General features: G+C 36.7%; 1 protein-coding gene across 4 annotated transcripts in view; it reads right to left on the bottom strand.

Annotated features, from left to right (window-relative positions):
* The window catches only part of LOC107993834 (leucine-rich repeat-containing protein 24), a 314,678-nt gene that overhangs the window by 242,602 nt on the left and 59,417 nt on the right, over nucleotides 1-12,659 (bottom strand). Inside the window, exon 1 of one of the 4 annotated variants that reach the window (XM_062076332.1) lies at nucleotides 1,283-1,364. The exons of the other annotated variants lie outside the window; for them this stretch is intronic. The gene's annotated coding sequence lies outside the window, so the exon portion shown is untranslated. Of the gene's footprint in view, nucleotides 1-1,282; nucleotides 1,365-12,659 lie in introns of those variants that run through there. 4 annotated transcript variants of the gene reach the window in all.

Genomic DNA, 12,659 nt, shown 5'->3' with positions numbered 1-12,659 from the left:
TATTCTGAAGTGAGTAAACGAATAAGGTGTGAATAGGATCGAGGTGATTCTTCGAGGGTTTCTCGAGATTCTTCGAGTGTGCATAGCGAAGTGAGGATTTCTTTTTTCTTTTCTTTTTTCTTTTTTTTAAGCGTGAAGCTAGAAACTCGAAGTTTTCATTTCATTCCTCTTATTTATTATGAATAAACTTCTTCCCTCCATTCTGAATTGAATTTTAAAAATTTTAAAATAATAAGATAAAATTTCTATAAGAATATCTCAGGATATAAAATAATTCGATGATCCAACAAATAAAATCTGGTTCTAAAATTCTAATCAATGGGATTGAAACGACGTAAGGATGAGTCGATAAAATTGTGAAAAGTAACAGTAATTTCGACGAGGAAAGTTCAAAGTTTCGAGCCTCATATCGACGTTTACGATTTCTGAGATTATGCACGCGTATTCGATATCTGAGAATAAAATTCATCGGATGGGAAGGTAATCCCTTTCCAGCTTACACATTCCATCGGAGATGCATTACTTATGGCACATTTAACTCGTGGAATAGCCACCTTTCTCATTCGAGTTTTATGCCGGATAATCGGTATAGGAGAGGAGATCGAACATTTTTTTTCTTTTCCCCTTCTTCCCGACACAAGTCTCATTGGCGTTCAATTTCATGATGCGATGGATTGTTTCTCCAATAATATTTAACGATATTATGTATCGAAAAGATATATGCTATATCAAATTTTGTAGAAAATATAGGATTTTCGAGCGATTGGCGAACAAATGATAGACAAATAATCAAAGATATTTCTCTTATCATTCTCTTATTATTCCTGAAACTGTGCATATTCGACATTCCTTATCTTGAGATTTAAAATACGAAGACAATTTATTTTTCCAATTTGTACGTACATATACTCTACGTTATTTTAATATTCCATTTCATTCAAAGCTTCCTTAAATATATCCAATTATTTTAAAAATCCTGTCACTTGAACCCGCTAGGTTTAAATCCATAAAAGAAAAAATATATTAACCATCGTTCTTTCCAATCAGATATCTCGTCTGACAAACGTCTTTCACAGATCGGGATAATTTATTACGCCTCAGGATGAAAAACGTTCAAGACACATCGAAATTAATCGTTCAAACGTATATTCACCCGTGATTTCACAATTTTTATTTTTTTTTTTTCCCCTCATAATTGACGCGATGGTTGATTCGATTGTTCGAAGAAAGGGAATTTTTAAAATATTGAAACAGAGGAAATATTTTTCGAGGATAAATCTACCTGTTGTTTTAAGCGACCGAGAGCGTTATTCAAGATTTTATCCACGGCCGCTCGTTGAAATCTTTCTTGCCGTTCTCTCGTTCACCCCGCCTCTCTTTTTTCGCCAAGACGTTTTTTGCCTCGCTTATTCCCGACACTGGAAAAGAGAATAAATTATAACGCAAGAAGGCTGTACCGCTTTTTAAACGGTGACTGTTAACGTTTGATCGTAACAATGGCATAGGTGGTAATAAGAAAGGGGAGAACAAAGAGGATCGGTGTTTTATAAATGAACTTGTGCAGTTCGTTCTTCCAGACGATACGGGACAAGTAGCGTGGATGGGACAATCGATAATGATTTAATTCGATAATTTAAAAAATTCCCTTGAACTATTTTCATCAATTAATTAATAACAGTATCAGAAGAGAATAATACTTTTGCGCTGATGAAAGGTGCAATGTTCTTGGAATATCGTAAGTTCAATACGAAAATACGATCACGATGGACCAACGAAAAGAATATGCGAATATGCTAAAATTCTCACTTCGAATACATCGGCCACGTTCGATGTTTTCGATGCAATAGATTGTTTTCGCGACGGAGCTTCGTGCAACGCTCGAACAACTTCGAATTTTATCGCGCGATGTGTACGATGTGGACAGATCGTTCGAAGCAGAATTAACGAATGATGTGAGAAGAAATTTCGTAAAGGGAGAGGGGAGGAGAATGTTGCAAAAATGCCTTCAGCGAAACGAATTTCGAAATGGAAACGCATTCTCTGTCCCCTACATCATCGTTTGTGCGAATGTTTACGCTCGTCGAAGCAGCAATTCGATATTGCCTCGTCGAATCCTGGCTGTAGATTATTAAATGTAGGTGTTTGTAAGAAAAATTGGATTTGTAAGTTTTTCAGGGAGATGCGATTTTGTAGATTGAAACGCCGCGCGAAAGATTTAACCGATCGAACCTTGTTGGGATAAAATAACATCATTTTAAATATTTTTTCACGGGCAAATATTTACTTATGGATCTTATTTTTGTTGAAATATTTATTTTTCTACCCCCTGTAGTTTAGAATTTGTTTAATTATCAGAGAGTAACTGGGAATTAAATTGTGTCGTGAGATTTCTGGTTATTTTGGCTGGCCTGCAGGGCTTCGTCATTTACACGCTTATTAATCCACGCAATTTCCATAATAATACACTTTTTCACAGCGCTATCACATCGTATTCACGAGTTCGTACAAATAAAATTTCTCGTGTCTAAACATTCCCTTACCGATTCGATCGTCAAACTCAAATGGCGATACTGGATCAACGGTTAATAAATTTCGAAACAATACAATGAGAAGAATGACACCATTTTGGGTGCAAATTTTTGTAATAATTTTTTAATTCAAACAGAAACGGAACGAAACGGGATAATTTCGTTGAACCGAGTGAAATCAAATTGGAAATTGACCTCGAATAAACAAATTTAATTGCAACAGGCTAATCTCCTTTAAAAGTTAAACGCAACTGAAATCGATTGCAGAAACTCGTGTCACTTTCGTTCTTAAATTCTTAAAATTTTAAAATTTATCTATAATCGAAGAATCGTCAAACGCTTAATCAATATTATAAAACGAATTTAAGTATAGTTAAAAAGTAATACAGAATTCTATAAAGATCATAGGAACACAGTTCAATTTGTGAGACAAATTTTAGATTCTCAACAGAATTATCCATAGAATATTAACGTGGATCAATTATTTAAATCGATACATGTCTACAAACGTTATTAACTTAAAGCGAAGGACAGAGAGGAAAAGATGCTACTACGATCTATTAAATTTCGTGAACCCTGCGAAAAACGCTGTTTGGCAATAAGTGGAGAGTTAACCCATCATTTCCTCCGCCATCCACCTAGGTCCATCCGCGTTTTCGGATGGGTTCCGAATCCTGACATTTGCATCCGGCATTTTACGTCTTGTTTTGCATAAAACAGCCGACAGTATCAGGCTTTCCTCAATCCAGATAATGGATTCTCTCTCTCTCCCTTTCACCTCTCCGCTTTTCTTTCCGGCGAATTTAACGCGGCCCTCCATTGTCCCCACAGGGTATGGTGTGCCGACGGTCGCTCGTAAAATGCTAATTTGCGGCAGACCCCTCCCCTCCCCTTCACGAATGGATCAGATCGGTTAGCACGAGTGGATAAAAATCGTTGGAATACCAATCGAGGAAATCCTTGAAAACGGACCCGGCCAACTCTCCATCCAATCGATCTCTTTCCCCCTTCTAGCCTGTGTACAAATCACGTTCCCTACGTGCAAGTACACAGGTGTGTCTGCGAAAGATCCCTCTCTCTCTCTATTTTCTCTCCCTTTTCCAACTGTATCTTCTGTCCCTCGTCTTCCAACCTCTCCTCCTTCCGCTGCTGCCATTTGCAGCCGCGTTACGAGTTACCACGGTCATCGTGCACACGATATACTATATCAACAACACGTTGGATTGACGTTAGATATCACGCAGTTAATCGTGGCCACGGCACCATAAATTAACCGTAAATTTTAATCGAGCCACGAAGGATCTCCCGAAGAATTCGATGATTCTTGCTGTTCCTTGCTTGTTCGTTATATTATCGATCGCGATGCGATCCTTTTGATAAGATATGTATATATATATATATGTGTGTGTATGTATATAATACGCAGAGAGCTCTAGTTTCGGCGGTGTATTATAATTCTGGTGTGTAATATATATGTTATTGACATTAGGCAGGGGGATCGACGTGTGGCGCTTTGTTACGTGTGACAGGAACAAATGAGGGTGGAGTATGTAACAGAGACGAAATGTCCAGTAATTCTCTCTGGATAAGATGCAAAATCGGAATTAGAACGGTGTTTCGATTTGATTAATTAAAAGAAGGGAAACATATTTTGCTCGCCTCTGTTTCCCTCGAATCGATATTATACCAACAGTATTAACAATTGAGGATCACTATTCGAGTGCTCTATCTAATTACCGAGTTGTTATCAGAACTATATCCCAGGGGAGGAAAAAGGCTCTTCTTACGCGATATTACAACAAATCCACTCTTTCCTCTTTTTCTTTGTTAGATTCTGGTTACACAATAAAACATATATAGTTTATCGTGGCATCGTCTAAACTGGAAAGCTCGATTTTTCTTTTTCTTTCATATTTAACTCGATATCGATCGCTCCTCTTTTTACTTTCGTTGATTGAAGAAAAGTAAGAGAAAGAAAGGACAGAGAAGGAAGGAGGAGAAGGATTTTTACGAGGATGAAAAAATTCTTCGATGCACTCTTTTCGGATCGTAAACGGATCGACACGGTTTCGAAGATTTATTGAAGATTAGTTGGATACACGCGCCAACTCTAGGGTGGAAAGGGGGTTAAAATCCATTACAGCGGTCGGTGTGTACAAGGCACGCACAGTTTGGGACCTAACACGCACCGAAACGATCGAAAACGTCCACTGTGCACATAGGGTGTCTGGTTCGAAAAGCGGATATTGAGTTGCAACGTGTGTCACGCGAGCCGTAAGAACGAAAAACGTGTTTATTTTCCGAGCACCGTCATCACAGTAGTTCGAGTCGTGGAAGCTCTTGGTTGGAAGGCGGATATTGAGTAGCAATATACGAAAAACATGTTTATTTCCTTGGTATCTTTAGTTACCATGTATATTTTAGATTCGAATCTTGAAAACATTTATTCGATAATAACGTTATACTTGTACAATTATACTGATAATCGATAATACGTTTTTGATGAGCTCTTCGGTAGATTCAAAACAGGGTATTTTACCTTTCTTGTTTCCTTCATCTCTTTTCATCTCGCAAAAAAGAAAAAATGAACAGTGATAATAATTGATCGCGATAATATTTCACTTTTATGCTATTCTATTTTAATATTTATTACTCCTGATTCTGGTTATCGTTCGTGCAATTCGATATCACAATAATTTTTTTGGATGGAAAGTTAGAAAAGGTAAGTTGGAAGGCTATCTAGTAAACAAAAACAAAATCGTGAATCATCGATACAGTCACACTATTGGAAACAACAATATAATAAAGTTGTATTCTGTCATAGATATACCATGCTACTTCCATTGTACGAAACTATGCTGCAAACGTATCGAAATATAAATTGTCTATTTTTGGATTAGTAACGATTTCACGACTATAAATAATTACAATGAACCTATTGATTCATTGATCGATCGATAAGCAAATCGATACGAGAAGATTCTTTTCGGATTCTTTCCTCGCTTCGTTGATATTTTATCGAATTTATGAATACGTAAATACGTATTCGATAAAACGACAATAATGATAAAGTGTGAAAATAGGTTTGTTTCCAATTGTTCGAAATATTTGATTATGAGTATATTGTATCGATATACATAATTATGTTCGAAGACTATATCATTGTTTAATCCAATTTCTGTTTGTTCCTATCTAATTTTCGTTGAAACGCGTATAATCCGCGATGAATATTTAAATGATGCAAGCTATAAATAAATATAATGGAATTTGATCGTTATTCTGATTTGATAGATGGCAAAGCGTGTATAATTGATAAATATATCTCATTTTTTTCATATTCCTTTGCTCAAAGGTTTAATATTAATTTAAAATTAAAATCTCGATCCTCCTTTGAAAGATACCGTTAATTTAAAACGATAAATGAAAATTATGCAATGTTCTTTTTATTAAAATCGTTTAATAAATTATATCATTAAATTATATCTTCTCTAATTTTGAAATAATAGAGCAACAGGTTCACGCGAGTAAATGAAAAAAACTTTCGACAAATAAAGACACTTTGTTTCGAGACACCCTGTATATATGAATGGACAAAGTATCGTGGAAAAAGGGAGATTGTTAGGACACGGTTGTCGGAACGTCGTGACTAAATACCATTTTCAATTCGATCCCCTTGTTCCTTTTGTCTCCCCCGACCATGTATCGTGTTTCCAATTTACAACTAAAATCCCTCTCCTCTGCATTCGCTCGGCCAACCAAACTCGATCAAACCAAAAGGACCAACAAATCGACGAAAAAAGGGCCAAGAAAAACGAGCCAAACAAAAGAATGAAAACGACAAATGGGACACAAAGAACCCTTGGAAAAATCCTCACTTTAGTTATTTACCTCTGCCATATCGAATAAAATGCCCTATCATCAAGATCCAACACGGAAGTCCATTTTTATCTCTAAAATTTTCTAAACCCCGAAGCCAAAAAATCTTCCTGATACTTCCATTTCCCGCCTCGGCTTCTCCAATAAATCTAATAACCAACGAAACGATTAATCCGTAAATAAAAATAATTATAATATATTAAATTTTCGTCGTCGATCTCAAACCTGAACCAATTCCATAACCCCGAATCGAATCAAATTTCACGCGTAGACTACGAAAATGTTTTCCAAGTCATCTCGCAATCCGTAGCTTCCCTCAGACACCGTCAATCAACGGCTCGTCAACTCGGGACAAGGCCGTGATACGAACCCGCTTAATCGAGGATAGGGGTGGCTGTGTACGCAAAAGGGTAGAACGCGTGTTATTCGGGTTGGTCGGTGCGCCACTCCTGTGGAAAACACGGACGAAAGTTAGGGGGTGTCACGGATATAAAAGGGTTAGACGCAGGGGGGCCACGTAAGTTGCTCGTCACCCTGAAGGACTTTCTCTCTCGGAAAGGCGGCCACAGGCAGAAGGAACACGTTCGCCCAATGGCTGTAAAGCACAATATCTAGGGGGGTGGCTCGGCCCATTTAGATATCGATTTGCAATTTCGCCGACAATTACACGAGGCGCAGAATATGTTCGTATAGATTAGATCAGATTAAATGAATATTTACGAGGGGTGGCCCGCATCGCGAACCCCCGACACTGCGTGCGTGTAATCTCCCTTGCAAACACCGCCTACCGGCTGATTTTTCGACGAGGGTTCCCTGTCGTTGTTACCATTGTTGTTCTTGACCTTGATGGGAATCGAGATTTTTCTTTTAAAAGTGCTTGATTTGAAAATTTCTTTAATTTTCACCGACGAACTTTGTTCAAACTCTCTTTCACTCGTTATCCTGTTTTTTTCGAGGAAATAAAAAAGGACATTTGGAATCAAGCTATAAAGAGTAAATTATTTTTTTCCATTTCCCAAGAACGATAAAAATTACGAAACATTCTTCCTTGAAAGTGCTCGATTCGTGGCAAAGGTTGAGGATGATTGACCAGAAATTGATCCACGGCATATGTGTATAATTTCTTTAATTTTCAGAGACGATTGTTCAAACTCTCTTCCACTCATTATCCTGTTTTTTCGACGAAGTGAAAAGGATATTTAGATGGAATATAAAATGTAAATTAATTTTTCCATTTCCCAAGAACTATATATAAGAATTACCAAACATTGACGCGGTTTTGTCTAACTGTTTTTCACCTATCGTCTCGAATTGACACCCTCGAAACATCACTGGGCTCTCTCGTTTCACGGCAAGCTGCGCATAAACACGTTTCCCTTTCACGGTTTAATCGTGTTGCATTACGAGCACCCGCAACACTTCATTAAGGCTCTCTTTTTTTCTCTCCTTCCTCCTTCTTTCTCTCTCCCTCTCTCTCTGTCTTTCACCCTATTTGCAACGAGCACGCAATAAAAACGTATTATTTACGGAGGAAGAACGGACAGGAACGCGAAAATAAACACTCGTTACGGGAGGAGCGCCACGCGACGTAAATCCCGACGCTCAATTTCATTCAATATTTACATCGTCGAGATGAAACAAAAAACGAAACTCGAAACGGATAGGGGAAATTAAAAGAAAAAAAAAGAGAGAGAGGGAGAGAGAGAAAGAAAGAACGAAAGGGGAGGAAAAACAACGTGGAGAAAATTCGCGCAAGCGCGGATAAAAATACGCGGAAGGAAGAAAAAAGGGAGGAGGGGAGGAAGAGGGGGAAAAGAGAAAAAAACAAGAGGACGACACACGACAATTAATCTCGCAGTGTTACTTTGAACGGACCCGAGGCGCTCTATCGGTCTTTTCCGAAAGAGCGCGAAATTAAACTTCCACGGACGTGTTCCACGGCCGTGAAAAATAACGGCCCCGGGCGCAAAACATTTTTGCCTCGGTGCGCTCTCGGCCGATTTTAAACGGTCGATAAACCGGGGATATATTAATATTTTCGTTTTGTGCGCGTGGTGCGATCGCCAAAAACCGGTATATAAATATCGTTTCCGTTATAATTTAAATATGATGCACGCGAATCGTGTCGAGATGACGTGGTGTGTGAGGAAAAGAAGGGGGGAGGAGGGGCGAAAATTGACGGTGAACATGAAATGTACGCCGCGTGGAACGGCGGTGATACGTTGAGAAACGAAATTGGCTTGACGCGTGCGTGTGTTCTGTGCGCGGTAGTCTGTTTTCGTGGAGATTTTCAATAATCTTAAGGGTTGTTGGTGGAAGTGAGAATTTTTATACTTTCTTTTTCGATAAGGAAAGAAGTACCGATCGATTTGATAATTTTCTTTTAATAATCTTGGAAAATAAGACGAAGGATTTGAGATTGTTACCTGATGTAGAGGAGGATTTTTTTTTTCATAAAGATTAATATTTCGAAAATCGAGAGCAAGCATTTTTATGACGAATCTAGTAACGCGAGTAACGCATAAAAATAAACAAAAAAAAAATAATAACTAATTTCAAAATGGATAAAAAATCTTTCGTTCTATATCCGTGTATGAATACTGTAACAGAATATCGTACAACGCTATAGATAAGATGGTTATTTAATGCATTAATGCAACGTTTAAAAAATGAATAATTATAATCGATTTTTCTGAACGTAAAGGGAATTTCAAATCCAAAAAAAAAAAAAAAAAGAAATTGAAAAATATTAGCGAAAGAACTCTCTCGTATATTCATAACTTATGAGTATTGTACCGTTTCGAATATTATTCGTTCGTGTATTTTTAACGGATCGAATTTTAACGAACAAACGGAAAGCATTCGTTGATCATCATCCACTTCTTTCCATCGATCGTGAAAAATTTAGAAAAAATTAAATTGTGCGTACGATCGAGACCGAATCAGATAATTTTCACGGATTGATCATCCTCGACCATTTTCCAGATATTGTTTTGACGTGATACGAACATTTGTTATTATTCCTTGTTAATCAATCGCCGTTATCAATTCTTCGATCGAAATAACGGATCGCAAAGAGTTATTTTCGAACAAATACAATCGCCTCGATTTCTCTCTCTCTTCCCGAGTCTACAGAGTTCTGTCCGTAATTCGAAACTGTATACCATCGTTGTCAAACGATATTCCCACTCGAATCTCAAACGACAAACGTTGGAATATTGTTTTACGCCAGTTAAATTAATCGACGACCCGTAAATTAATTACAGCTTGGCTAACGGCATGATACTTTGTTAATTAGTTGTCTCCTGTGGAGCAGAAAATACGCAATCGTCGATTTACGATGTAGGGCAACCGTCATTAACCTTCTTGCGGATATTTTCCTCTATAATTTTCATTATCTCCGAGTATATCTTAAAATATTTGACAAAAATATGCGAAAGATTTTGAAATATCCTTGAAAAGGAAAATGGATTGCAAAATCAGTGGGGACCTTGACACTTTGTTTAAAATTTCTGATCGTTTTTAAAAAAAAAATAAAAAATGTAAATGCAATTGTTTCGTAAGAAAGATAAAGACACGTAAAAATTAGAAAAAGAAACGATCAAAGTTACATGGCTACGAGTTGCCGTTAATTTATAGTTTACCCTACTGTTCCAGAAGGTAAGGAAATTTCTCTTGAAACGACTAAACAAGCATCGAATCCTTCAGCTGTTGTTCCGATAAATTCAATTACCGTTGGGAAACGCGTTGCTAATTTAAATAAAATAATTTTACACCTCGCTTTCCTTACGGTCGATTAATCATCCGTATCGAGAGTTCACTCGAGACAAGAAACAGCTCGTTTCTTTTCCAACTCCTTTAAAACAAATCGCAACGGGAACAGGGTCTATCGATCGAGCTCGTGATTTTATTCGCGTCTATGCTCTTTAGTTAACGGGGCTTAATCAATGAAGTCAGAGACGCGCGATTGAATTGCGAAAACTTTTGACGTAACGATACAAATCGTGCTAATTTGGAAGAACTGTGATCAATAACGCATCTCTCGCGAAACATTTTAGTCTGATTGAAGAGAAGAAGAAGAAGAAGAAGAAGAAATTGTTTACGGATAAATTATTCCAGATTTTAATCTCATTTTCTTAAGAACATTAAGAAAGAAATTTATCCAAGAGATGTATACAGATATTACTCTATATTTTTCCCCAGATTTAAAAATAATATACTTTCTTGTATCTGTGGTAATTAAATATTATCTCGTACACATTCAAACTTTAATAATTTAGTTATTAACAAAAAGTTTCGTGTAACTTTCTTTCATGAATCGTCAATAAAGTGGCAATAATATTCTCATTTCTTATAAAAAATAATTCCCACCATTTTCCTTTATTTCTGGCCACTTCATACTCTCTGATCTAAAGAAAAATACTTTTCAACTTTTTCATTCTCTAATTCCTCGTTTCCAAAATTATAAAACTATTATATATCCATTTGATCACCATTGATTCACAAATCGTCTCGATCTCAGCTTCGAATCCACGTGTCTCGCTATATCGTTTTCACATTCAAATTCCACTTATTCCCCCGAATGGGATCGTAGAGCGACAAAACACGCGATACGTTCTAATGTTACATCTATCTTGAGTCGATATACGTGACCTCGATCATTTCAGCTTGTTACAATGACCGATGAAATTAGTTCCCATGCATAAGGAACTCGACAACACACTCGTCATAGGTTTCCACCCCCTTTTCGATGCGAACGAATCCCCGTTAATCGAGTTTTCCACGCGGTGAAACCGAATCCCGCTTTCGAATATTGCGAGACGTCGTGTTTGCAATTGTGTAGTGGCCAACGCTTCTTCTCTCGTAATAATAATAATAATAATAATAATAATAATAATACCGGAGTGGAGGGTGGAGGCAGTTGGAGTCGTGAGATATTTCGGATGTAAATCGTTCGAGTTACCGCGGGCGACGCGCATTTCCGGTTGAGACACTTGTACTTTTATTGCGCTTGCATATTTCCTGGCTACGTGGTGCTCGTCTTTGACGAGTTAAATGCACCGTGTAATTGTTGGTGAAGGGGGGAATGTTGTGATTTTTATGCGATGGTGGGCGATGTCGAAATTCGGTTGGATGAATAAATCGTGTAAGTGCAGATAGGAATGGTGAAAGAGTTATTTTCATTTTTTTTTTTTTTAGTTACTTTATATTTATATTTATTTAGGTAGTTTCTTAATTTTGCTTATTATTCTCTTTAAAATATATTTAAGAAATTTTAAACTCGTGTTGTTCGCTGTAATATTTTGAAGAGAATTTTTGGATTTTATATGTTTTGTTATTTTTCGATAGATCTTTTTTGAAAATACTATTTCAAGGAAATTGTAAAATAAAAATAATTTGGTCGATTCGATGGAATGGAAGTCTTTAATGATAATTGTACGTGTAGTGGAAAAATATCTTTATGAAATTCAATTTGTTAAAATGTTATTACTTAAATGAATTATAATTAGGGATTAATAAAAAGAAATTGCTGAGAAATCGTTCCTCGGATCGGCTTGGATGATTGCTTTAATTGAACTATTTGGGTCATCGTGAATTTCTTCCGATTACTGCACTACTGATTGTGAATTCATTTGTAGAATCTTATCTTTCATCAATCAAGCATTTAAAATGAGAAACGAAGGAAATTCATTCAATCGAAGATTCCTTAACGTTCTCTATAATTATTTATAAAATTTCAAATTAAAGAATAATACAAAAAGTAAGAAATGCGTAAAACGTCTTCAGAATTATATTTTTCCTTTCTCCTAGCTTCCAATTTCCAATTCTCACGAACTGCGTATGAAAAAAATTCTTTTTTTTTTAAGAAAAGAATAATTTTCACGAATAATAAAATAAATTCTAACCGATAATAACATCTAATAACGAGAAGAACACGGCGAACATAAAAATTCTAAAAGTCTGTGAAAATTTGCTTTTGAAAATCGATATGGACCATTATATGGACACAAATCCGTGACGTCCATATCCTTACGCTATATCACACATCCCATCGAGTTAAGCCCGGTAAAGGTCAGTTCGAAAAATGTTCGATAAAAAAAAATGGCGCGAATTTATCCTGTCGAACGTTTACACAGCGTAAACAACGATAATACGATTAGATATGGAAACCATCGGGAACGTTTATTTGATCGGGTCAGCCAACAAAAAGTCAAACACGTGACAGCTGTTTAAACACGACACGTTGTTAAACCC

This window comes from Apis cerana, linkage group LG6 (genome assembly GCF_029169275.1).
Source record: "Apis cerana isolate GH-2021 linkage group LG6, AcerK_1.0, whole genome shotgun sequence".
Lineage (NCBI taxonomy): Eukaryota > Metazoa > Arthropoda > Insecta > Hymenoptera > Apidae > Apis > Apis cerana.
This window is presented reverse-complemented; position numbering and strand designations above follow the sequence as displayed.